We start from the raw sequence: 22,783 nt of genomic DNA, 5'->3' as shown, positions 1-22,783 counted from the left end.
ACTAGAGGAATACATCAGTGAATTATCTCAAGATCTAGGAATAAGCAATGACATTTGGAAAAATACTCTAATAGCTCAGAGAATAATATTAACAATTAACAAAAAGGGCTACTCTAAATTAAAAAGCATTTGCACAGCAAAAGAAATGAGTGAGGAGATACATCCCATATAAGTACACATATCAAATAAATGAAAATAGCACATAAGTATACTTTAAACATTTTCAACATCTTTAGTCTTCAGGAAAATGTGAATCAAAGCTATTTTTTTATTCTGTCTCACCCCATTCATGGTGTCTATCATGAAGAAAACAAATGACAAGAAATCATGGGAAGAAAACAGAGGTAAAGGAACTGTGTATTAGTCAGGGTTTTCTAGAAGAACAGAACCTATAGAAAGAACATATATATACAGGGGATTTATTAGAATGGCTTAAAGTCTGAGGTCTAGCTAGTCCAGCAATGGCTGTCTACCAATGGAAGGTCTAAGAACCCAGTAATTGTTCCATCCATGAGGCTGGATGTCTCAGGTGGTCTTCAGTAGACTCTAGATACCCATAGAAGTAGGCTCTAATGCCAGTAAAAAAAAAAATGGACTTGCTAGTGAGGGTGAGGGCAATCAGGCAAAGAGAGCAAAAACTTCCTTCTTCCATGTCCTTTACATAGGCTGCCAGCAGAAGGTGTGGTCCAAATTAAAGGTGGATTTTCCCATTTCTAAATATCTGGATTAAGGGTGTATCTTCCCACCACAAAGATCAGGGTTAGAAATGGGTTTTTCTACTTCAAATGATTTAATTAAGAAAAAATCCCTCACAGATGTGCCCAGCCATTTGGGTTTTAGTTAATTCCAGATGTAGTCAAGTTGACAACTAAGAATAGACATCACAAAGTATTAAACACTATCAATAGGAGTGAAAATAAGTCCTTCCAGTATGGATATCAGAATGGAGGCTCCTCAAAAAACTGAGACTAGAACAAAAATAAGATCTGTTATAATACTTCTGAGTAAATATCCAAAATAATCAAATCTTACAATAGGGATACCTACATATCCAAGTTTACTATAGCAGTGTTCACAATAGCCGATTACAAAATCAGCCTAAGTATCTAGTAATGAATGAATAAAGAAAATATGCATGGACATACATATATCACAAAAATGGAGTTTTTCTGCCATAAAAAAATCAAATCACAGAGGCAGAAGCAGGAGGATCTGTGTGAGTTAAAGGCCAGCCTGGTCTTCAGAGTGAGTTCCAGGACAGCCAGGGCTACACAGTGAGACCTTGTCTTGAAAAAACAACAACAACAACAATAATAATATCATGTCATTTGTAGGAAATGGGTTGAAGTGGAGATCATTGTGTTAAGAAAAGAAAAATAAGTCAGACTCACAAACACAAGTATCATTAGTTTTCTCTCATATATGGACACTGGAGAGAAGGACATGGAAATAAAAATGAAAAGGGGACTATCAGAATAGACAAAAAATGAGATGGCTCAGAGGTTAAGAGCACTGGCTGCTCTTCCAGAGGTCCTGAGTTCAATTCCCAGCACCCACATGGTGGCTCACAACCATCTATAATGAGATCAGGTGTCCTCTTCTGGCATGTAGGCATACATACAGGCAGAACTCTGTATATATGATAAATAAATATTTTTTAAAAAGACTAGACAAAAATGAGAAGGGGGAGGAAGAAGCAGATGAGAAAAACTGATAGAAGGGCTGAATGTCATCAATGTATGTCATAAGCATATATGGAAATATCATATATTTTTTGGATATTTACTCAGAAGTATTATAAATTCATTATACTATGTAATTAAAATGTGCCAGTAGAAACAATATTAGAATGCTAGGGATGAAGCTCATTGGTAAAGCAATTGCTTAGTATGAGGCACCAGATCTATACTGCAGCACCACTAAAAAGAAACCATGTCAGAATATGTATCATGAAATGAATTCACCCTGCCTGCAAAGAAATAAAACTGTTATTAGTATTAAATACATAAAAAATCTCTCTATACACACACACACACACACACACACACACACACACACGTGCGTGCATGGGTGTGGTGATATATTGTGTACCCTAATAAAATTCGTCTGAAGATCAGAGAGACAAAGGAACAAGCCACTGCCACATCTTACCTCTAGGACTCCTCAGCCTTAAAAGCCTTTAGTTCCTGTCTCCTCACACCTCATATGTCTTTCTCCACCCAGCCATCACTTCCTGGGATTAAAGGTGTATGTGCTTCCAAATCAAAGGCATGAAATCTTAAGCACTGGAATTAAAAGTGTGTGCCACCACTGCCTGGCTCTGTTTTCTCTCCTAGACTGAGTCAATCTCATGTAGTCCAGGGTGGATTTAAACTCAGAGATCCAGACGGATCTCTGCCTTCTAAGTGCTAGGATTAAAGGTGTGTGTCACCACTGCCTGGCCTCTATTTTTAATCTAGTAGCTTGTTCTGTCCTCTGATCTTCAGACAAATTTTATTAGGGTACACAGTATATCACCACACATGAGTCCAAAGAAGTGATGGGAACAGAGGAATTTTAAGAGGCCTCCAGAATTTCTAGCTGGGAAGGTTGACTAAATCCTTGTTCAAAGGCAATCCATACAAAACTGGAGCAATGACATTTATTTCAAATGTGTGGGTGTCAAAACAAAGTTCCAAGGAAAAGAATAGAACAATGGTCAATTCAAAGAGAAGTGGCTCTAAAGATAGAAAGCCCACGAACTACCTGTAAAACTCCAAACAGTTATCATAAACATGCTTGATATGAATAAGTAAACAATGATTGGACAAGTTGAAATATGCAACAAAGACATAGGATCAGAAATTCAAAATAGGATTAAACTGAAAATGATGCTAAAGGGATACATCAGCACCTCTAATCAAGCAAAAGGCAGGGAGCACGAGAACAGGTCATTTGAGATTACACAAAGCAAAAATTAACAAAGGAGAAAAAGATCATGTAAGCCACCATCCAGAAACATCAAGTCACACATTCTGAATGCTCAGAAGAGATATCTTTGTTAGGAATGTGATTGCTGTTCAAGTATATGTACCTGAGTTTCATTCTCAGACTGCACAAAAAAAGCTGAGCATACTTGCAGGGGGTACTTCAATTGCCACACCCAAAAACCCCACTCAGCTCTAAGAATCTAGATAGAATATCACCACAATTCCACAAATGACAGGGTAAGGCAGATAAGGCCCACATGCCAGATGAACAGGCTAAGCCTCTATAAAAAAAAAAAAAAAAAAAAAAAAAAAAAAAAAAAAAAAAAAAAAAAAGCTGTGACATGCACAGTAGCACCTTGACGCAGAGGAGCCTGAAATGTTCAATAAGCATGTTACAATACATATAATCACATAGACTAGATATAGAGTAAAGGACTGTGGGGAGAGAAGTATCTCCCTAGGAAGGAGAAACAGAATAGACAGCTATGGATGGACAGGGCAGGGCAGACTGGATATGAGGGAATCAAACAGGGAGAGGGAGGGAAAAGGAAGATAAGGGACAGAATACACCTAGAACTTGGGGTGTCATAGGGAAACAATACAGTAGAAGCTTCTTAAAATAGATACATATATGAAAGAAATCTAAATTGGAATTACCATACAACGGTGGAGACAATACACCAGCTAGACATCACTCTCCACCAAATGAAATTTCCAGTTCTTGGAATGGGTTACTTCTAATTCAGTGATTAGCCAAAGGGCCCAATGGAAACTCCCAAACGACCCAGGTTATTGCCAGGGCAATTGATTACTCTCCACAAACTAATGGTAAGGCCCTATTGCTGAAGATAACACCTACATAATTCACTGAACACAATGAAGTAGAACTGGTGTCTGTCTAGAGCCCAGACCTACTGATTGGTGTTCATGATAACACATGGTACTCTGTACACTACTAGAGGAGAAAGGTAAATACCAACCCAGCCAAAAAACCCTGCTTTCTACAGTGATGGCCTGCTTGCAAGATATGCTGGTGCAATAGTAGCACAAAAATTATTGGAGGAACCAGTCATTATCTGATTGGAATTAAGAAGCCATCTCTGACACTGCCTGGGTGGCCAAGAATCTGAGACTAGATATAACACAGACCTAAAGAAAAACGAAATACTACTGTTCTGCTAAAAGAACATAGCAATAAAATAACGATATTGTGCTATACCAATATATCAGTGTCTTGCTCAGAAAAGCTTCTTTCTACAGTATATGGGAACTAATACGGAGCTCCACAGCTGGGACAATGTGGAAGAGACTTTGGAACACTCAGTCCTAAATAGGATGTCTCCATCAAATTAGTCCCCTCAGGGTTCAAGGAACTCTGCTGAATAGGAGGTAGAAAGATTGTAAGAGCTAATGAGGATGGAAGATATCAAGGAAACAAGGCTTTCAAGGCAAAACAGTAGTGATGCACATATATACTCAGAGGCTGAGGCAGCATACACAAGATGGGTTCCTAGTGCTCAGAGTTAAGGTGGACACAACCATCCTTAACTATGGTAGTTTGAAAGAAAATGGTCCCCAAAGGGAGTGGCACTTTTAGGAGATGTGACCTTGTTAGAGTAGGTGTGGTCTTGTTGGAGGAAGCGTGTCAGTGTGGAGGCAGGCTTTGAGGTCTCATATATGTGCAAGCCATGCCCAGTGGGTCAGCTCACTTCCTTTTGCCTGTGGATCAAGATGTAGAACTCTCAGCTCCCTCTCCAACAGCATGTCTGCCTGTGCATTGCCATAAAAATACTGGACTAAACCTCTGAAACTGTAAGCCGGTCTGAATTAAATGTTTTACTTTATAAGAGTTGCTTTGGTCATGGTGTCTCTTCAGAGCAATAGAAACCCTAACTAAGACAGAAGTTGGTACCAGGAATGGAGTATTGCTGTGATAGGCCTGACCATGTTTTGGTTTGGAAGAATATGGACTTTGGGACTATGGATTTTAGAAATGCAATTGAATGCTTTCAGTGGGGCTTAACAGCCATCCTATCAGGAGCATGGAAGACAGTGGTGCTAAAGGTGATTTAAACTGTGGAGGCCCAGTTCCAGAGGTTGCCTAGAGATTGTTCTTATGATATTTTGGTGAAGAATGTGGCTGCTTTTTGCCCTTGTCCAAAGAATCTTCCTGAGGCTAAAATGAAGAGGTTTGGATTAATTCTGTTGGCAGAGAAAATCTCGAAACAACATATAATAATAGACTGTCATGTGGTTATTAGTGTTAACTTTACTGAAGATTTATAATGAAAAGCAACAAGCTCATCAAGGAAGAATACCAAATGTACAACTTGAGGAGAAAAGGAAATGGAATGGACCTAAGTCCTTTGTTCAAGGACATAAACAGAATAAGAAATGGAATAAAGGGAGTAGTGACCTCAAGGCAAGATCCCACACCGCTAAGTTTTCAACTTGTGAAAAGAAATTAAAGAAAAACTTAGAGCTGGGTGAGGTGGTGGATGCCTTTAATCCCAGCACTCAGAAGGCAAAGGTTGTTGGATCTCTGAGTTTGAGACCAGCCTGGTCTACAGAGCAAGTTTCAGAACAGCCAAGCTTAGGCAGTGAAGGAAACCATAGAAAACAGAAAGCTGGTGAAGATGTACTTGAATGGGGGGTGGGCACCAAGCAACAGAAGTTGCTAGCTTCAACCACATGGTTCTTGCTTTAAAGTCAAGGACAGAAGAAATGGGTTATGGACTCTTCCTCTGTGACTAAGGAAAGCAACTGAGGCCAGGCATGTGTCAGGGGTGTCCCTAAATGGAGGCCTAGAGAGGCCATTGCATGACCCTGTGAAGTTGAAGCCTGGATTGCCTTGGAGACCCCAAGATGCTGGAGATCTCAGAGTTGTGGGATACCTGTCAAAAAAAGCTGCTAACATGGAGTAGAAGTAGACCAAGAGAGACAGAGATGTGCGTCAAAGTCAACAAAGCTAAACCGGAGTTGGAGATGTAAAGAGCATTTTGACATCAGACATGGAGATGCAGAGTTTAGAGTTTGCCCAGCTGGTTTTTAATCTTGGTTTGGTCCAGTATATCCTCACTATCCTCCCTTTCTTCAATTTTGGAACAGTAATATATATTCTGTGCCATTATATTTTGGAAGTGTGTGATCTGCTTTTTTTTTTTTTTAATTTTACAGGGGATTGCAGTTAAGAACTTGCATGAATCTCAGAAAAACCCGTGAACTTTAGACTTAAATAAATTTGAGACTGTTATAGACTTTGGGGACTTTTGAAGTTGGACTGAATGCATTTTTGCATTATGATATGGCTACAACAAGCCTATGGGGGCCAGGAAGTGGAATGTAGTGGTTTGAAATAAAATGATCCCCATAGGGAGTGACACTATTAGGAGTTGTGGCTTTATTGGAGTAAGTGTGGCATTGTTGGAGGAAGTGCATCCCTGTGGGGGTGGGCTTGAGGTCTCAGATCCTCAAGGAATGTCCAGTATGGGACAAAGTCTCTTTGTGCTGCCTGCAGATCAAGATGAGGAACTCTCAGTTCATTCTCCAGCACTGTCTTCCTGCACTCTGCCATGCTTCCCACAATAAAGATAATGGACTATACCTCTGAACTGTAAGCCAGCCTGAATTAAATGTTTTCCTTTATAAGAGTTTCTGTGGTCATGGTGTCTCTTCACAGCAATAGAAACCCTAACTAAGACACTAACTCAGAAGCTATCTCCAATTGACAACAGTATACAAAGAAAAAATTAGTTTTCTTTGCTGTGGGATGTTCTGTATGGCAAATGTATTGCTCTGATTGGTCAATAAATAAGACACTGATTGGCCAGTGGCTAGGCAGGAAGTATAGGCGGGACTAACAGAGAGGAAAAAAGAAAGAACAGGAAGGCAGAAGGAGACTGCCAGCCGCCGCCAGGACAAGCAGTATGTGAAGATGCCGGTAAGCCACAAGCCACATGGCAAGGTATAGATTTATGGAAATGGATTAATTTAAGATATAAGAACAGTTAGCAAGAAGCCTGCCACAGCCATACAGTTTGTAACCAATATAAGTCTCTGTGTTTACTTGGTTGGGTCTGAGCGGCTGTGGGACTGGCGGGTGACAAAGATTTATCCTGACTGTGGGCAAGGCAGGAAAACTCTAGCTACATTTCTTCAATGAAGTTTCACTGAAAAACAAAACCACACTTAAGGGCAGACTCCATGCCTAGAAATAGATGGCCTACACAATATGAACTATTGCTATCTTTGGAGGGTTTTGTCCCACAGTGATTTTTTCCAGGTCTTTGGGTGGGGGATTTTGTTTTGTTTTGTTTGGATTTTACCTTACAGATCTTTTGCTACTATATTATGGTTTCTGATTTTATTTTTTGGGTTTTCTGTGTATGCAAATGTGTGTGTCTCAGCATCTGTATGCTGTTTGTTTTGTCATATTCTAGTTTGTTAATTTTTATTTTAATTTCATTTTATTTTAATATTGATAATTTTTAGACTTCTGTTTGTATTCTAATGAGAGACAGAGAAAGAAAGAGTGTGGATTTGTATGGGTGGGTAAGTGGGGAGTGTCTGGAAGAAGTTGGGAGAAGGGAAACCATAATCACAATATATTGTATGAAAAAATCATTTTCAATAAAAACACAACTACCATATGACTGAAGTCAACATATTGTGGAGATATATGTACATATATGTTTATTTCTATTCATGATAGCTAAGACATATAACCACTCTAGATTTACATCAACAGATCATAGATAAAGAAAAACAGCACATGTACACAGAGAAATTTTTCAGCCATAAAGACAAAAGAATGACATTTACAGGAAAATGTATCCAACTAGAAATCACTACAAAATAATCCAGAAAGACAAATACTGCATGTTTTCTCACATACACAGAATCTAGATTTAAAGGTGTGTGTGTGGTTTTGTGTGTGTGTGTGTGTGTGTGTGTGTGTGTGTGTGTGAGAGAGAGAGAGAGAGAGAGAGAGAGAGAGAGAGAGAGAGAGAGAGAGAGAGATTAAAGTAGAAAGGAAAGCATGAGAGTAGAGGAAGAGATCTAAAAGGAAGAGAATATGAAAAAGAGAAGTTAATAGAAACCACGTGACATGAAAGCAGAAGGGAGTTCTACTGTGCAGAAAAAGATCAACAAAATCAGGGAAGAGGGGAATTGCAGAGCAGTGAGGAAAGGAGATGAGTAAGAACAAAGCAGGATATAAATAGTGATGTTTTGATGAATACCAATGCTTTGTATGCTAACTTAAAATGAATAGAAGATACCAATATTTACAACTACTAAGATGGCACATTTAATAAAAGAAAACCTCAGAATTGGTGGCCTCACTCATGAATTTCATCAGGTATTTAAATAACATAATCAACTTTCTCAATCTGTTCCAGATATTGGAAAGGAATAAATGCTTCCAACATCATTTTCACCACTAGAATTATTTCAATACCAAATTCAGACAAAGTCATATGTAATCAGGACTACAAATTAATCTCTCCAATGCACATACATGCAAAAATTCATAATAAAGTGCTAATAAACTGAATTCAGCACCAGATTAAAAGAATTACATACCATAATCAAGTAAGAATTAACACTTACATTCAAAAGAGTATACCATATACAAATTAACAAATGTGATTGTGGTGGATAATATTGTCAACTTGACAAGATGTAGGATCATCTATGAGACAACCCTCGGGGCATGACTGTGAGGTATTTCCTTAATTATCTTAATTAAGGTGGGAAGACCCAACCTAAGAGTGAGTGGTGCCATTCCTTGGGCTTAGTTCTTGACTTCAAAACAGAAGAAAACTGAATGAGCAGCACTGTTTATTTTTCTGTTTCCTGGCTGTGCACACAATGTGACTAGCTGTCTCATGCTGATGCTGTATGACATCCTTCCCATGATAGGCTGTAACCTCAAACTGTGAATCAAATCAAACTTTCCTTAAATTTCTTTCTCACAGTATTTTATCACAGCATCAGGAAAAGTAACTAACACAGTGATGCACCACAATAACAAAATAATGGACAAAACTTGCACAACCATCTTAGTCAGTAGTGGCCACCTGACAAAATTCAGTATCATATGGATAAAAATGCTCAACAAAACAGAATAAAATAGAAGCACTTGAACATAAAAGTATAATATGAAAAGGCTACACTGAACATCATTCTCAATGGTGAAACACAAAATTACCCTACTCAAGACCAAGAAGAAAGTGAAAGTACTCCATCTCACCACTTCCATGTGAAATATATGGGGAGGAGGCCTAGCCAGACAAATTGGGCTAATAAAATAAACAAACACCTCCCAAATTAGAAAGGGTGAAGAGATTATATTTGTTTGCAGATGATATCATATTATTTGTAGAAAATTGTAATTATTCTATAATAAAACAGCTAGAATAAAGTGGCTGTTGTCTCTTGGAGGCCTACTCTGTAACACAAATTTCTAAAGGTCTTATAATGAAAAAAACCCAGGGCCAGATATCGGGGTAAATGCTGAAAGATCAGAGAGACAAAGGAACAAGTCACTGCCACGTCTCACCTCAACTCCACAAATCCTCTGACTGAAATCCTCTGAGTTCTCACCCAAAAGGCTCCAGCCAAAAAAGCCTCTAGCCAAAAAGGACGCTTCTGCTGAAAAGCCTTTAGTTCCTGACTCCTCAAGCCTTATATACCTTTCTCCACCCAGCCATCACTTCCTGGGATTAAAGGTATGTTCTTCCTAGTACTGGGATCAAAAGTGTGTGCCACCACTGCCTGACTCTGTTTCTCTCCTAGACTGAATCCATCTCATACAATTCAGGGTGGCTTTCAACTCACAGAGACCCAGACAGATCTCTGCCTCCCAAGTGCCAGAAGTGCTAGGATTAAAGGTGTGTGCCACCACTGCCTGGCATCTATGTTTTTTTTAATAATTTATTTTATGTGCATTGGCATGAAGGTGTCAGATCCCCTGGAACTGGAGTTACAGACAGTTGTGAGCTGGGAATTGAACCCGGGTCCTCTGGACAAGCAGCCAATGCTCTTAACAACTGAGCCATCTCTCCAGCCCCTGGCATTTATGCTTAATCTAATGGCTTGTTCTGTTCTCTGATCTTCAGGCAAATTTATTAGGGTATACAATATATCACCACACTGTTCTTTTCTGAAGAGGAAATGGATGGGGAATGGATCTAGGAGAAGGGGAGATGTGAGGGAGCTGGGAGGAACGAAGGGAGGGGAAACTGTGGTCAGGGTGTACTGTATGAAAGAAATATCTATTTTCAATTAAAAAGAAAGAAAATCAGTAAAGTCACCTAGTACAAAAATCACTTTTTTCTAAAGTGACAACAATATGACAATATTTTTAAAAAATAAATTATTGTGACTAAGTTCAAACAAGGAAGAGGAATGGGTATATACTGAAAACCATCAAAGCTCTGCTAATGAAACTAAACAGAAATAAATAGAATGACATCTTACACTCAAGGATTTAAGGACTGAATACTGGTAACACATACGCAGTTCTCAAAGTAGTCTACATATTATGCTATTCTATCAAAATCCCCAAGAACTCATTCAGAAATATGAAATTCCACCCAAAATTGTATCCAGAACCACAAAAGGCCTGAAATATTCAAAACAATCTTGAAAAAGAAGAGACCTTGAGACATCACACTTTCTGACTTCCAAACAGGAATGTCCAGGTAAGATGGCAGACCAGAAGCTACCACCATATGATATAGTAAAGGAAAAAATCAGAAAGAGAAAAGGTAGACTCTATTCCAAAGACAGAAACAAAGTAAAAGCATCAGAGAGTCACCCAGAAAACTATAGAACATCTGAAATTTGCTGAGAAACGGAGTGGCAATGCAGAGAAAAATAAGTCACGTTAATCACAGTTCCACCTACACTTGTAGTCATGATAAGGAGTGGAAGAAGACTCATCTGTAAGGTAAGGCAGGTAGTTCTGGTAAGGAGACTGGCAGCCCATGCACAGAATAAACCTACAGCTCTTGAAAGCCTCATTCAGTTTCAGGTTCAAGGAAGACACTGATGTCTCTGTGGACAGTTCTGTATTGGATAAGTTCATATTCCCTTACTTGGAAAACTCTTGCAGAGTGCTGCTGTGGGATGGTCTGTATGTCAAATTGCTCTGATTGGTCAATAAATAAAACACTGATTGGCAGTGGCCAGGCAGGAAGTAGGTGGGACAAGGAGAGAGGAGAATTCTGGGAAGCAGAAGGCTGAGTCAGAGAGAAACTGACAGCTGCTGCCATGACAAGCCGCATGTGAAGACACCGGTAAGCCACCAGCCACGTGGCAAGGTATAGATTTATGGAAATGGATTAATTTAAGATATAAGAACAGTTAGCAAGAAGCCTGCCACGGCCATACAGTTTGTATGCAATATAATAAGTCTCTGTGTTTACTTGGTTGGGTCTGAGCGGCTGTGGGGCTGGCAGGTGACAAAGATTTGTCCTGACTGTGGGCAAGGCAGGAAAACTCTAGCTACAGAGCACCATCATGAAAAGCACCCTATTCATTAAAACTGAGCTACCTAGGGGGCTGGAGAGATGGCTCAGCAGAGGACCTGGGTTTGATTCCCAGCAATCACAATTTCTGTAACTCCAGTTCCAGGGGATCCAACACCCTCTTCTGGCCTCTGTGGTTCATAGGCATATATGCTGCAAAATACTCACAGACATAAAATAAGAATAAAGAAATCTTTTTATAAAAACCCTGAGAACAGGGAACAATCTCAAATCCTGGAGCAGAGATACTTGCACATTCAAGCTTTGTGCAGCACCATTGACCACAACCAAAATAGATGCCCAAAAGCAGATGAAGAATGAATAAAGGAAATGTAATAGGCACATGAAAAGAAAACGAACTGAGTTTTGTTCAGCCATAAAGAATGAAATCATGTCATTTTAAGAAAAATGGGTTGAACTGGAGATCCTCAGTTTAAGCAAAAATAAACCAGACTCAGAAAAGTAAATATTGCCCACTTCCTATCATATGCAGAATCAATAACAGAGGGTAACATTGGGGAAAGAAAGAAAAAAATTACATTTTCTCTCATACACAGAACATAGGGAGGAATGTTCCTCTATGTGTGCTTATGTAGGTGTGTACATATATGTAATATAAAAGCAGGGGAAGGAGACCAGCAGGAGGAGTAAGGGGGAACAGAAGATGATGAGGGGTGAATATATGTAAGATACAATGTTATATATAAGGAAATATCAAAATGAAACCCATTATCTTTTTCACATAGAGCATATATTACATGCATATGTATATGCACGTTCCCATGTATCGGGAAACATTTAAAAATGGAAAATGGGACTGGAAAGATGACTCAGTGGGTAAAGGCCCAACCTGAATTTGATCCCCAAGTATGTACAAGTGCAAGTGGAGGTTCAAGATTGAGGCCAGAATTCTCCCTTTTCCAACATATTCTTTGTGGCAAGGTCTCAATCAAACCCAGAGCTCAATGATAGGGGCTAGTATCCCTAGACAGGTTGCTCAGAGGATCCCGTGTCTCTGCCTTCTGAGGCTGGAATCATGGGTAGGCCAACCTCCCTCTCTATTTTCATGGGTTCTGGTGACCTGAATTATGGTCCTCTTATTTGTGCAGCAAGTGCTTTGACCACTGAACAATCTCCCTAGCCAGAAATCCATTATTTTTATGCTATCTAAACATGTAATTAAAACATGTAATAAAACTCTAGGAATCAAAATAATATTTTAATGATATGGACAATTGGAACATAACAAAAACAAAAAAAGAACCATGGGTATAATAGTTAATTGGTCTTCACTAAGAGAGTCAGACACACACAAGGGAAAAAATTAGCAACAACAAACTCGTTATAATAACTAGATATTCATATAAAAATGTGAAATTGAATCATCATTTTATATCACATGCAAAAATCAACAGAAATGTGTTAAAGACTTATATACAGGGTCTAGACTATGAAAATCCTGGTGGGCAAAACATAGAAAATTTGCATGGAATTGGCCTTGGTAATGATTTAATGATTATGACATCAAAATCTAGGCAATAAAAGATGTAAAAACTTTTTTACTATTTTTGAGTGCAAAAATAGTAAAACAGCAACTACTAAATGAGAGAAAATACTAGCAAACAATATATCTAATAGTAGGTTCATATTCAAAATACATGAAGAAATCCTAGAGCTCAGAAACAAAATAAACAGGGCTGCACAGATGGCTCAGCAGTCAAAAGCACTTGCTGCTCTTGCAGAGGACCTGGGTTCAGTTTTCAGCACCCCCTTTGTAGGTCACAACCATCTGTAACTCCAGTTCTGGGGGACGAAAAGATTTTAACAACACTAATTCAAAGTCAAAAAGAGATATCAACTCACACCTGTTCAAATGGCCATGGGGAGGGAGTAGAGAAGAATTTCTAAACCAAATCTTGAAGATTCCCAATTGCCAGCAGATGCTGCTAGAGCTGCATTTATTTATTTTGCATGATCACTAGAGAGGCTTCTGTTTGTCAAAATAGGAGTGGCCCTTTACTCTATTATGTAATTAAAATACATAATTCTCCCTTGCTCTACTTCCTCCTACCCCTCCTGCACCTGTTACCATGCCCAAATTCATAGTGTCTCTTCCTTTAATCATTGCTGTCACATATACATGTGCTAAGTCTGTACAGTGTTGCTTGCACGTACATATTTCTAGGGCTGACCACTGCATATCAGACAACTAATCAGACGGCTCATCCTTGAGGAAAACAAATTCTCCCTCTCTCAACAGTAGTTAATTGGATGTAGCTCTTCATCTAGGGGTGGGGCTCTATCAACTTTTATTTGAAAAATTGATCCACTGCTGCCCACTAAGTATTTTCTAAAAGACATGACAGCAATGGTATTAAAATGTGTCATGCTGACCTAAAGGACTTAGTTTGGGAAAAAATTTAATGGGATGACTAATGCTTTTGAAAGACAAGCTGCATTGCCATCTAAATTACAATTTCTGCAAGCCTAATATTGGAGGGTTCTGTTCCTTAGCCAAGGTCACACTTTTCTCTAGTATGTATGACCTCTTTTAAAAGACATAGATGGGGAATAAACACTTCCAAATACTTAGAATCAAAACAATAATCATTCATTTCTCTGGCTTTCACAGCTGAAGCTGGGTCATGGGAAATTCCCCAAAAGGAAAGCCCTCTGATGGCTCACATAGGATTGAGAAATCATTCAACTGGTTCTCAAACATCAGCTACTTCATGATGCTCCTATAGTCTCCAGTGGAGAATTTCCCTTGTGTGATGTGAAGAGTATGTTGATAAATCCTATTGGATTTATTCCAGAATCGTCTCAGTTTTGTAGCAATAACGAGAGCAGCATTTTTGAGAGCAATGGTAGTAACTAGTAACAGTAGAAGTGATGGAAGTGGGTAGAGCAGCACTAGTGCTAGAGTCTTGTGATTGCACACTCACTTTTCTATTAGCATCTGCTAATTTAATCTTCACATTTGCCTGTGCTGCATTTATTTAATTATATCAAGATGTGTTGCATTTGTTTCACCTTGCTTGCCTAAGGCACCTGATTGGTCTAAGAAAGAGGTGAATGGCCAATAGCTAGGCAGAAGAGGGCTAAGTGAAACTGGCAGGCAGAGAGAATAAATAGGAAGAGAAATCTAGGCTGAAGAGAAGATGAGAGGAGAAGATAGGAGGGGAGGGGAGGACAGGGTAGGAGAGGACAGTGGAGGGGAGGACAGGGGAAGGGAAGAGAGAAGAGAGAGGAGAGGAGAACAAAGAAAAGAGAAGAAAAAAGAAAAGAAGAGGGAGGAGAGAACGAGGGAGAAAGAGAGGGAGATGCCCAGGACCAGCTAGCCAGGCAGCTGCCAGCCAGCTAGACAAAGTAGGACATACAGAAAGAAAAAGTAAAAATCCCCAAGGCAAACCATAAAGAGAAACATATATATAGCTAGCAATAAAAGAGCACAAGATAAGGCTGAGCATTCATAACTAATAATAAGTCTCCATGTCGTGATTTGGGAGCTGGTTGGTGGCCCAAAAGAAAGCCTGGTACCCATGAGATTAGGGAAAATAATTCCCCAGCAGTAAAAAAGTTCAAAGGCAAAATTAGCTAACTATAAGAAGGGGAGTAAAAATTAAAATATGAATCCTTTAATAAGAAAGACAAACTAAGTCAGGTGTGGTGGTACGTGACTTTAATCCCAGCACCTGGGAGATAGAAGCAGGAAAATTTCTGAGTTTGAGGCCAGTATGGTCTGCATAGGCAAGTTCCAGACCAGCCAGGATACATAGTGAGACATTGTCTAAAACAATAAAACAAAGGAACAAATGGAACTGGAAAAAAATCATTCTGAGTGACGTAACTGAGACACAGAAAGACAAACATGGTACATAGTCATTCATAACTGATATTAGCTGTTAAGTAAAGGATAACCATGCTACAATCCACAGCTCCAGAGAGGCTAGGTAACAAATAGAGCTTAAGTGTCTGTGTGTGTGTGGGGGGGGGAACATATGAATCTCCCTGGGAAGGGAAAACCATCAACCAGGGAGCCTGAATGGGACTGACCTAGGCCCTCTACATATATGTTACACTTGTGTAGCTTGGTCTATTTGTGGGACTCCTAACAGTGGGAACAGGGGCTGTCCCTAATGCTTTGGCTGGCTTTGGGGAATCTAGTCCTCATACGGGATTCCCTTGCCCAGCCTTAACACAAGGGGAGGAGCTTAGTCCTTCCTCAACTTGATATGCAATGCTTTGTTGATATCCACGGGAGGTCTGCCCCTTTCTGAATAGAAACAGAGGAGTGCCTGAGCTCCACCAGGGCCCTAGCCGTGGATCTCTGCATCCAGTTCCCTCAGTCATTGGATGGGGTTTCTAGCATGACAATTAGGGTGTTTGGCCATCCCATCACCAGAGTAGGTCAGTTCGGGCTGTCTCTTGACCATTGCCAGCAGTCTATTGTGGGGGCATCTTTGTGGATTTCTGTGGGCCTCTCTACCACTTTGTTTCTTCCTTTTCTCGTGTGGTCTTCATTTACCATGGTCTCCTATTCCTTGTTCTCCCTCTCTGTTCTTGATCCAGCTGGGATCTCCCGCTCCCCCAAGCTCTCTTTCCCTCAACCCTTGCCCTTCATTACCCCACTCACATCCAGGCTGTTCATGTAGATCTCATGCATTTCTCCATCATTGGGCGATCCCCGTGTCTTTCTTGGGGACCTGTTTTCCAGGTAGCCTCCCTGGTAACGTGAGTAGCAGTCCAGTCATCCTTGTTCCACATCTAGTATCCTATGAGTGGGTACATACCATGTTTGTCTTTCTGAGTCTGGGTTACCTCACTCAGGACAATTTTTTCTAGATCCATCCATTTGCCTGCAAACCTCATGATGCCATTGTTTTTCTCTGCTAAGTAGTACTCCATTGTGTATATGTACCACATTTTATTTATCCATTCTTCAGTTGAAGGGCATCTAGGTTGTTTCCAGGTTCTGGCTATTACAAACAATGCTGATATGAACAAAGCTTAGCAAGTGCCCTTGTGGTATGATTGAGCATTCCTTGGGTTTATATGAGCGAGAATTGTTGAGACCAAGGCTGAATAAAGCACAGGGACAAATAGCCAAACGAATGGAAACACATGAACTATGAACCAAAGGCTGAAGGGCCCCCCAACTGGATCAGGCCCTCTGAATAGGTGAGACAGTTGATTGGCTTGATCTGTTTGGGAGGCATCCAGGCAGTGGTACCGGGTCCTGTGCTCATTGCATGAGTTGGCTGTTTGACACCTGGGGCTTATACAGGGACACTTGGCTCAGCCTGGGAGGAGGAGACTGGACATGCCTGGACTGAGTCTACCAGGTTGATCTCAATCCTCGGGGGAGTCTTTGCCCTGGAAGAGATGGAATGGGGGTAGGTTGGGGGAAAAAGGGAGGGGGGCAGGAGGGGGGAGAACAAGGGAATCCATGGCTGATATGTAGAATTAAATTATATTGTGAAATTAAATTAAATTTAATTTAAAAAAACTAAAGAAAAAGAAACAGAGGAGTGGATGTAGAGGAGGCAGGAGTGGAGGAGGGAATGGGAGGAGAAGAGGGAGGGAAACTGAGGTTGGGATGTAAAATTAATTAATTAATTAAAAAATAAGAAAATCCAAATGATGAAAGAGAGATGTTTTATGTTATTTCATTTATATAATATTCTCGTAAAAATATAAGTAGTCAAAATAAGGATTTCTGGGGACTTTGATGAGAAGTAGGGTTGATTTAAAAGGAGTAGCACATATTTTTCTATACAACACAATAACTATTGCTACTTATATTTCTTAAAGTTTCTAGAACCTTTGTATTTATTACTCTTAAAGTTTCTTTTTAATGTCTTGGGAAGTTGACATACCTCAAATTAATTTCATTAATCCAGTGTCACTGAAGAAAAAGCAAAGCATGACACATTGAAATTCTGAAGGACTATTTAATGGGTCTGAGAAGGTGAAATAGGTTCAAAATAGCTTCAGGATGATAAAATGTACTCTGGAAAGCTTATAGAAACATGTCAGTCCAATTCCTTTGCATCAAGTTGGTCAAACCCAAACCAGAAGCCATGAATTGAGATCATGATGGAATTGACTCAGAGTCAAACTGTGAGAGATACTGTCTAAGAATGAATCTAATAAAGGATGATCAATAAGTGGTCTTCAAGATAACTACAGTTTATTTGTGTTGATAAAAAAACATAAGTAGGATAAAATTCACAAATCAAAGAGAAAAATCTAAAAGCAAAGAGGAGCACTAATTACTAAATAAATTGAACTGGTCCCAGCCATTGTGGGCAGATGAACCGTGTATGCATCTCATTTGCAAAATTAGGATGAAGCATGCCTACTGAGGGGTTCAGAAGCTAGAATCTTAAGACTGTTTATTTCATTAAAGACTTTCAATGTCTTTGTTTTGGGATAGAACACTGTCCTCTGATTATCAAATACTAAATTGATTACGTGGGACAGAAGAAAATTGAATATGATTAAAAGACCTACATGAAAAAAAAAAACAGGTTTCAAAACTGTTCTGTGGGAATTACAGATAAAAATGTATTTTGCCAAAGGAGATTTATGTGAAAGAATTCATGAACTATATTTGCCACTTTATGTCAGAGGACTTCCTCTTTATGTCACTGCAAGTACCTTTGTCCTAATACATCCTTGGCAATGGGGTCTCCAAGGTACAGAAAGATCTGTGATTTCATAACAAAGAATGAACTTTCAGGAACACTGGGTAAGAGTAATAGACAGTTATCTAGCCAAGAGTAGCTCAGTAAACAGAAGTGTCAGAGCAGAAGACAAGGCAAATAACTTAGGAAAGTACTCTGAATCTACTTTGAAAATCATAGTGAACAACATTTATTTTATCATCTCTGCTTGATATAAAGAACAATGATTTCAGTAGAGAATTTCTCTCAGATAAAACCAGAAGCCTGTAATTACAGAGTTATAAATCCTATTACAACCTAATCCCATTCATAATACCACTGATAAAGCCAAAAGTCAAAGCAGAGGAAGAAACTTAACTCAGGTCCACATGACTAGTTACTGCCTTTTGGAAAATTAAAGTTATATTAAGCATATGGCCAATCTTAATTAGATAAAAGGTCAAAAATTATTTTCATTAAACGTTGAAAATATACCTAATCATAGAGATTTTCTGTCAAAAATAGACAGTTTCTCCAATGTTGAGAATAACTGGAGAGTCTTGGGCTCAAATCTAAAGCTTGAAACTCACCAGTGACAACTTGCTTAACTCTGATTTTCATCTAAGACCATGTTGTTCTTTTGCAGCTCTTTGTTGTCTTGTCTCTGAATTATTTCTAATTCTCAGTTAAGGTCCTATAGCACTTCTCTGCAACAGCTCAGTCTTCCTTAAGGTTAGAAAGAAATCATTTATGTCCAAATATGCTCTATAAACAGAGACGAAATTCCAAAGTGAGGTTCCTGCTCCATGTGGCTTCAGACTAGGGAAAAGATGCTATTTAAAGCTAACTCTTGGTGCTTCTGACTTATGCCCAGATATGTTTTACAACAAATAAAGCTTTGAGCAGAGGAACTGTGAGTCAGAAATCCAGTGTGAGTGAGTCACTTGGCTTAAAAAGTTTCCATTTGAAAACTAAAGCATAAGTAATCTCTAACACTCTTTTAATTTAACATATTCCTTTTCATTTATGTCTTTCTTCCATACCTTCCTCAGATGTCTACACAGTAAAATTCACCCTCGTAACTAAGCTACTCTATCTAAATATAAAGCATTCCTCCTTCAACATTACATATTCCATTTTCCTGCTTTATGTCTTCATAGGATACTCACAATCATTTCTATTTAGTCCACTGGAATATGGGCATGACAAACACAATTTTTTGTTTTGTTCTAATGGAATTAGCCTAGAACACACTGTTTCACATAGTAATAAATATTTGTTGAGTGAAAACTTGAAAGTTTTGAGCATCTTTGAATGTCAAAAATTGTAAAGGCTCCTAGCATATCATGTTTCTGACATCAAATAAAACTCCTGGCAATAGGTGTACATGCATCTTGTGGCCATTCAGTGTTGATATGTGAACTATATTTATATACACTATATTTTGAAAATCACAAGGTTCTGGATTTTACAAATGTATATATGTGCATGTGCATAACATGAAAGAAGAAAAGAGGCTACTTAGGAGAGGGCAAAAACAGGCAAGGGTAAAAGGAGGCTAGTGCAAGACGGGAAGGTGAGGAAAGGGGGGGTTACAGGAAGGAGACTATGGCCAAAGTACGTTATGTACTTTAAGAAAATGTCTATGAACCCTATCACTTTGCATTATGAATAATATGTGAATAAAAGATTTTTAGTATCATTTTCTAACACAGCCTTAGGCAAATATCAGCTTTATTTGATGCAAGCATTTTAACCATAAATTTCAACTTTCAAACATAACATGATACCAAAAGTAAACTCTTTATGATATTCAGCTTTATATTTAGTGTTCAAAAAATATTCTGCTAAAAGGAAAAGAGAAAATTGCTTCAGTTTACCTGTGAAAATCTTCCTGCTTGGCATTCACTATGATTGAACTTCCTAGTCTAATGTGGGGGCAGATAAGGGAAGGGGTAAGGTGATGGCAGTAAGCAGAATGGTATTTAAGGCCTGAGGACGAGGAAATGGAGCCTGGTTAAGCTTTTAGACTTTTGAGCAGCAGTTCAGCAAAGATCCATTCGGATGAGGACACAGAGGCTTCCAGTTTGAGGAAACGGAGATCAGCTGAGGAATTGTCAGGGTGAGGTAGCTGTGGCTTCTTCTGCTTCTCTGATCTTTCAGCATTCACCCCAATAACTGGCCTTGGGTTTGTTTTTATTAACAAGACCTTCTAACAATTCATGCAACAGTAAGGGGAGCTTCAGATCAGCATTTACCATGTAATCAAATTTCTGTTTTGTATCTGGGAAAAGCTACTAGTGCTTATTAAGGTAAAATTAACATATCCAACTATATATATTTAATACATACTAATGTATTTTAATTGAGTTCAGAAGAATAATGCTCTGTGTATCCACCTTAATCCTCTAACAAAACATTTTCCAATAATTAACTGTAATGTCAGGTTTTGAGAATTAGGCAGGAGAAAAGTAGAATTCAGAAACTAATTTGAAAGAAAATCTAGCATCTGCTACTAAATCTGTACTCAGATGAAATCAAGTTCAAATGAACAAGGGAAGCTAATTGAAAGAGAAAGGAGTTATAACTCATCATGCTTAGCTACCCTTCTTGTAAAAAGGGGACACTGAATGCTTAAATGATTGAGTTCAGGTAAAACAAATTCAAATCCATAACCAGTTTTATCAATGCTCAATATATAAATTTAAGTGGGAAATAAGTTTAAATGGAGCAACTGTTTGCCTTCAGTCTATCCCAAATTGGCACACCTATAAGTCTATGCTCACTCAGTATTACCAAAACGCTTCCTATGTTAAAATCACATACATTTGCTATTTTGCCTTTCTTTCCTACATCTTTTTCTCCAAATAATTCTTGGTGACCTCCCTTTCCATTGAAAAGAAAGAACCATTTAGCACTTGACTTTTTCTTGGCCCTACTTGTGATTCTTTTTAAGCTCTTAATTAAGCTTTCTCTGTGTCTAAGGTCTTTCTGACCTCTTGGCACTGGCCCCAACGTGGGGGCAAGCATTGAGTCATTTAGTATTCCTGGAAAAGTAGATTTCTTTGGTGGCCAAAGAATGGTAAGAGTCACCAGTAATCCTTAATTTTACCTCACAAGATTCAGTGAATGACACTTTTAAATTGGCTTTTCCATTTGGGGACAAAATACTCTAGCTCAGGGACTGCTTTAGCCAGGAAGCTATTCCAAAACTAGAGTAGTTTGCATTGACCAGAGTTCTTTTAAGATGCTGATGGAGCATTTCCAGTTCCTCTTTTTGATCTCTAAAGAGTGAAGTGCATAAAAGAGGAATCAATGTTGGTCTGCTGACTACAATTGATTCCTTTATTTCATCCCCATAGCCCCCACAACCACGACAATAATTAAAGAAAGAACAAGGCACAACAGGTTTTTCAGTCTTCACAGTCATGTTAGGGAAAGAACCAAGGAAGGAAATAAAGGTACTGGAAAAATCAGTGTCCAAGATGCCTGCTTTTATGCACCTTCTACTTTCAAATGAAATATGATCCTATTCCTCTTCCTAGAATTATTCCATGTTAAAACCTAGAGTACATATTCTATATAAATATATGTCTACCCTCTCACAGTCTTTTTCCTCCTTCCCAACCCCAAAATGTTCCTGTATTTAATTTCAAATCTAGTGATCCAAAGACAATTATAGAGATGTTTGTGCTTAAAACTTGGTCTTAGCTCTTTAATTTTTATGATGGGTCCTTTTATTTAAAACACAGATTAATCAACTACTCCGATTCACTCATAATGTATTGAAAACCAACAAAAGTGTATGCCTAGACAAAAAATGCCTATCAATAGATCTTGTTTAGTGTATCTGCTAAAGGCATCTGAAAAGTCAATCATCCAAGATAAGATTGATGTTAGGGAAACATAAATTCCCCTGAGCCATGCAAGAGATAGGTTAAAAAAATAAGTATTAGATCAAGGAGTTATAGTAAAAAGATTAATATCTCCAAAAAAAGCTAACATCAGACATACCTAGCTAGGGCATTAGTAACTTAGTAGAAAATGTATTTTTTCCTCTAATAAGCATTTATAGGTGTTTCTGGATATATATTAGCAAGTATCTGTTCAATTTAGATCAGGAACTGATGATAGACCAATTCTATGAGTTCAACTAAGTCTAACTTGGTGAATCAACGACTTTATTTGAATTACAGTCACATACAGGAGCACAGGTTGGGGTTACTTATGGGAGCCTAGGTGATGCAGGGGCATCACCACCACAAAATACACATCAGCATGTGTAATGACTCATGAAAGATGAATCCCAGGAACTCTCTGTCCAATTTGCACACAGTTCCTCCAGAAAGTCTCCTCTTCCTCTGTAATTCTTTACTATGCATGTCATTCAGGGAGGAGCTTTGTGAATCTTGTAAAGTCCTGAGCCCCTGGAGTCTTATGCATTTCATAAGCTTCCCGAGGTTTGCAAGTTCCTTTAGCTTCCTGAGGGAATATTTTAATTCAGAGGAACTAGCTACACAGTACTAGATTAAAGTATACGTACCCTATGTTGTTTAATTTTTTCATGTCCTACTACTTATATATACTTAGGATAGGTCCTAGATACAATTTA

This window comes from Peromyscus leucopus, chromosome X (genome assembly GCF_004664715.2).
Source record: "Peromyscus leucopus breed LL Stock chromosome X, UCI_PerLeu_2.1, whole genome shotgun sequence".
NCBI classification, from domain to species: Eukaryota; Metazoa; Chordata; class Mammalia; order Rodentia; family Cricetidae; genus Peromyscus; species Peromyscus leucopus.
Note: the sequence above shows the minus strand (reverse complement) of the source record.